We start from the raw sequence: 6,129 nt of genomic DNA on the forward strand, positions 1-6,129 counted from the left end.
AATAATTTCAATCAGAACTGTATAACAGGTGGACACACATGCACTCTTGTTCTGTGACAAAATGCTCCAGAAACTTGCACACCGACTGTACATGAGCAGTTTTCTCTTTTTCATTTCCATTTTTATTCTTTGGGCTATATCCCACAGCAGCACATGTTTTTTTGTCTCGCTCCACATTTAAGCAATTCAGCAGTGTTTTTAGCTGTCTTTTCCTGCAGGGTTTAAGCTGGAAAAATTGGACTAACAAGTCGATCTGTTTCACTTTTTAAAGGTTTTACTGCTACTTTATCTTGTACTATATTATCAAGAAAACATTAATTTATCCCATGTCCTTTTGTTTTTACTCTCAGTTAAAAGTATTAATTTGTATATAGTCAACGTTTTGAAACCACCATATTGCTGTGGTCATGTTAAATTGCAACGCAGCCATGCTGTTTCTTCAGTTTTGTCACAATAGAAATCAATTCTCCTCTGTTCTGTTCAGTTGACTGTACTGTCTGTAAATAGATCAAATAAATTTTTTCGAGGTTGAACTCACTCTGCAGAGCCTCATGTGAGCGGCCTCCTTTCTCTTTCAGTATTATCTAATTTATTCTATTCTCCTCACTTTCCAATTTGAGAATGTGTGCCCCGTATGAGTGTGTGCGTCACATTTGTCCTCGGCAAGTCTCTGCATGGAATCACTGAACTAATTGAAGGATAAAGTATTCATTTGCGTCTTCATATCCTGATTGTTAATGTAAAACAGAATATCACCATGGGAATAAGTAGTGGTGGAATGTAACTAATTACATTTACCCAAGTACTGTACTAGCCTCTCGTGTTACCATTACATTCAAGTCACAGTGTCAAGTGTCTGATTTTACAAAAAATAATTTGCTTGCATTTTTTTGGAAACCCAAAAGGTCATTTAAGAACACTTACCACTGTTATGCAGGAATTTCCAGCTTTCTAAAAGGCTCTAAAAAATTGTATCTGTTGCATGATAACTAAGATTTTTTTTTACCCGTTTCACAAATTTTACCTTTTTCCTAATCCAAACTAGCATGGTAGCCGGAAATGACATATCTGCTTGTCAGTTTGTAACACATGAACCAAAATCACTTTTACTGGTATACATATTGTTCGATTTTTCTTTCCAATATTTTATATTTTCACACCACCTGTTAATATTTTGCTTGTGTTTGCAAAAAGAGCAAAGACATTACGCCATCTCTGGATACCAGGATTAGGGAAATACAGCAACTTGGGGTTACACTTTTTTTTATCATGCAATAGAAGGCATATTTTTCCATCCAAATGGTCAGAGTCTTTGAGGATTCTGCATCAGTAATAATCAAAAGTGTACATAATAAATAACACTAACAACTGCATAATCAGTACTTTTACATCGTTGTATTGTGACTTTTACTTAAGGAAATTACCTGACTACTTCCTTCACCACTGGGAATAACTATCCCGGCTATTATTGACATTATCTCAGGTTATTAGACCCAGTTTCTTTAGTCTTAAATTGACCAACAGCCACGCAAGTTGACATGCTTTTTCTGTACGGGCTAAAAAAGCGTGTTGAATTCTTCGGTGTCCTTTTACTTCTGTTTTTCACCTTTGCCCACCTCCCTCCATCTGCACAACCTCCCTCCTATTTATCTTACTTGATATTCCTCTCCTCTCTGTTGCCTCTTCTGTGTGTGTGCGTGTGCATGTGTGTGTGTGTGTGTGTGTGTGTGCGCTTGTGTGTGTGTGTGTGTGTGTGTGTGTGTGTGTTCGTCTGCAGGACAGGGCTTTTGTTTTGGGGTACAAAGGCTTTCTGGGGGACTGGGCTATTAGCTATGCATGGGTTCCCCTCTGCTCAACGCCTTATTAGGCAAGCTTTGTCATGCTGGGCTCTTTGGTAGCCCACAAACAAAACCAGGTTCTGTTTCTTCCTCATCCACACACACACACACACACACACACACATACACACACACAAACACAAAGATACTCATTTCCACTTCACACATATATGCTGTGGATGTTTTGCATCATATGATGATCTTATTCTGTAGCGGTGTCATTAGAATAATTTTCCAGTGTTGCTTGTTGTGTTTGTGTTTCCTTCGGGACTGACATGACAACAGCAGCAACTGATTGTGTTTAACTGGTCCATATAATGAAGAGAGAGAGAGCGAGAGAGAGATACAATATCTTTGCTTGTTCCACTTTCTCCCTTCTCACCCACACACACAGACACACCAAAAATGTAAGTTCCTGTCTGAGTGTGATGTGCGAGTCTCTGGGATTTTTTAAGTTTTTACCAGAAGACTGGCAGGGACAATCTCAGGAAATTAGATAGGAGAGGAGTTGTCAAGTTGTCTGCTTTGTAGTATTATAAAGGTATCAGAGAAGGATCATAAAAGAGCCTTATTCATTGGGTTCAACATCATTTTGTAAAATCTTGCTGAAAATCATAATTTAAATATAAAGGAGGTGCTGAGATTTCTTCAAAGTAAACCAATCTCTGGTTTTCATGCTCCAGGATCCAGTGAGTTGTCTTATGGTTGCTGTAATTGCATGGAAAAACCTTGCTCACAGAAGCTGTCATACAAATGCAGTTTTGGCTCTGTGTTTCAGTTCACTGGCTCTTGTTGGGACCATTGCCCATCTCCACCGGCCGACAAAATAATTGCCTCCTAGCGCATCAGCACAGTGCTTGTCATCTCAAATGGCTCCATCTGCTGGTGAGAAGATAAAGTAAAGAAATGGGGGACAGAGGCAGAGAAGAGGACGGTGGAGAGAGAGAGTGAAAAAAAAACATGTTCTCGCTCTCAGCTGAGCTAAGGCAAACTGGAATACACTGTAATAAATCCGGAGATCAAAAACTAACTAAAACTACTCTCATTACTGATTTGAGTATTGAACTTTTTCATGTACTTGTATTTGCTTTAGTACAATTTAGTTCAAAAAAATCAGGAAATAAGTGAAAACACCAGTGTGGGTGAGCCAAGGGTGTATAAGGCCTTTAAAGAGTAACTCCACCAACAAAAAGAAGCTGGTGGTGTGGAGTTAGAAAAAAGGGAGTGTACCAGATGTCTGTTGCCCGCTCCTCATCTCTGCTTGAGGCTAGAGGTTTCGAAGCTACATAATCCGCTATGAGCACAACACACCTGACCCTCTCGCCCACAGGTAACGGTCAGTGGTCGAGTTGCATTGTGGGTAATGTAAGCGCCAGATGTCGTCAAAGAGGAGGGCGTGGAGTTACAAAAGATGATATCTCTGGTTCTGTTGCATCGGTTTTGATCCTTTTTTAAAAAACAAAAAAAAAACAACTTTCCATTGTGAGTCCAACTCTTTTACATGTTTCTTCATAACTCTTTTCTTGTAAAGCTAATCTGGAAAAACAAAGACTTCAGGAGCTACCGTGTACTGTTAAATTAGTCTCAAACCAAGCACTCCCCCTTGAGTAGGGCATCTGAGTTCTATACTGTACTGTACAACCATGCCAGCAGCTAGACTAGAGGTTGTACTTGGGCACAACTGTGCTTTGAGCTAAATGCTAACGTATGCTAACTAACGCTAAACAATAAGTACAGCCGATGGGTATGCCATTAGCCTTGCGGGTGTTAAGTCATGTTTTGACCTGATGGTGGGGATTGACAGTGAGACAATAGCAGATGCGGCAACAGGTTTGTAGTCGAAGTCACATAGTTATTAAAAAAAAATAGGATTGAGTGAACAAACCAGTAATCACAGATGAGGAGAATACTCCTCTTTTTGTCTAAGCCAGTAGATGGCAGCAGTCTGTATCCAGGTGGGGACATGGACTCTTTTCACTCACTGACACCCACACACACATATACAAAGAGACACACACACACACTGGGTACCATATAACCCTCTTTCCCATGATGTTAAGCCAAGAGCCATGGGAATATCTGTCGCATCCACTTAGTTCCCTGCTGCCTCGCAGCTTTGTGCGTGCGCCTGTGTCTGTGTTGCTGTATCTGTGGTGTTGGAACAGTTGGCTACAGGCTGGTCATGGCTGTCAGAGTGTGATATTTGACCGAATATGACAGAATATGAATTTTTCTTCTTAATTTCTCACTCTCTTCTTCACACACACATAAACATTCCAAGCGATGAAAATATGTTCTAGTTTTAGTTCGCAGTTTGTGTGTTTCTCACTGTTTCTGACTGCACCAGAGATTTTTACCAAGAAATGCAGAACATTTTGCTTCTATTCTGTGTTTTCTGTTCATGTTCATGTTCCTTGCATGTGGATTGTTTGCAGTGGCGGCGATCATTTTTCCATTTCATTTTCTCCTCCGTTTGTCTCTGTTGTCGCTCTTTTTAAAGCAGCGTCTTCTTCCTCAGGTAAAGACAAAGACAGATGGAGAGGGAGGGAAAGAGGAGGAGGTTTCAAAATGCCCAGCAGAGGAACAACATCTTCCAACCCCATCCCTCCATTGCTTTCTCCTCCTCCTCCTCCTCCTCCTCCTCCTCCTCCTCCTCCACCACGGCCTCCTCTGCACTCACGTCGCAAATCCAAGTCACCTTCATCCCGCTCCAAACACGCAACCCCAAAACAAGCCTTGGATTTGGATAAAATCGGGGCCAGCTCTGACCCTGAAGACAACAGGCAAACCCGCACAGCGTCCCGAGACCTCAGAGGCTCCCGGGGCTCAGAGCTGGACAGGAAGTGGGAGGGTGTGGCCTTGGAACTGCGTTACCATGGAAGCAGGATGAGGTCGGCAGTGTACCAGACTTCAGACTTACCCTCAATGGTCAAAGCCAAGAGGCAGTTGGAGCAGAGGGAGGGCAAAGGGCAGATAGACCGGAGTAAATTGAAAGCAACGTTTGTTTGAGGAGCGGAATCTTTAGCTGACTCTGACTGTCTGGCCTGCTGATGTGGTCTCTGTGACTCCGACCGCAAGGATGGTCTCTGCAGCAGCTGAAACACCGTCTAGGTTTAAAGCTGAGGCAAAGGGCCCAGTGTCAACAACGGTGCAGCTGCTCCCACAGTCCCTACTGAGATGGCAGGCTGACAGTAATCCAATGCTGTATCCTGATTCCATTCTACAAGCTCATTCTTAGTATGTACTGAGCAGTGGTGGAAGTACGTTAACTGTACGGCAGTTACTTCATATTTCTACTCTATTACATTTCATTGGGAAATACGTTTTACTCCATATATTATATACTACATGTATCTGACAGCTAGGGTTTCTGGTTACAGATTATACATTTTCCAACAAAATATTGAAAATAATGCGCTGATTTAGATTAAAATGCCCAGCAGTATATAAAGAAATGAAAATGATCTTGTCCAACTGTAACATTAAAATACTCCTTCCATTTCAATATACCAATAACAATGATCCCTAAAGGGATAATGGGTACTTTTACTTTTGACACAAAAGTATATTTTGCTAATAATACTTATAAATTAAGTAAAATTTTGAATGCTCACTTGTAATAGAGTAATTTTTAAATTGTAGCATTGCTACTTTCAGTTAGGTACAAGATCTGAGTACTCCTTCCGCCACTCGTAGTGCGTAATGTGGAAATGTGATATGCATCAAAATATGCAGACAAAAAAAACCCCTTGCTTTTTATGATTGATGCACAAAATGCAGTACAGAAAGGACTTGGAGAAGCTGCTACACCTCAGAGAAACAAAACAAACAAGCATAAACTATTCAATCTTTGCTGTTTGTTTGGGAAGTTTATATGACAGTGGCTTTCCAAAGTTACAGGTTGAATGATGTCTATCAGCTCAAGTTTTTCATCATAAGGTAAAGTATATTGATTTCTTGAACGCGACCTGCAAAAACGGTATCTACGACAGTTAGTATATAGTACAACTGTATGCAACGAGTATCTAGTGTGGAACTGGGACACATCAGCGCACTTCACTGGCAGCACCTTCGAAAACCCTACACTACCTGTTGTCCATGCAGGAGAGAGGAGAGTGAGTGACACTTCTCTGTGTTTTTGGCATTAATTTGTCGCTAAAAAAGGGGGCCAGAAATAGTACTGCACCACCACATAAGTTGACTGTTTTTGACTTGAACGAAACTCAGTAGCAGAGGCTGAAATTTTGTATGGGGGTCAAGCTCCGAAAACCCTACGTCTACCTACTTTTCC

This window comes from Xiphias gladius, chromosome 15 (genome assembly GCF_016859285.1).
Source record: "Xiphias gladius isolate SHS-SW01 ecotype Sanya breed wild chromosome 15, ASM1685928v1, whole genome shotgun sequence".
Classification (NCBI taxonomy): domain Eukaryota; kingdom Metazoa; phylum Chordata; class Actinopteri; order Istiophoriformes; family Xiphiidae; genus Xiphias; species Xiphias gladius.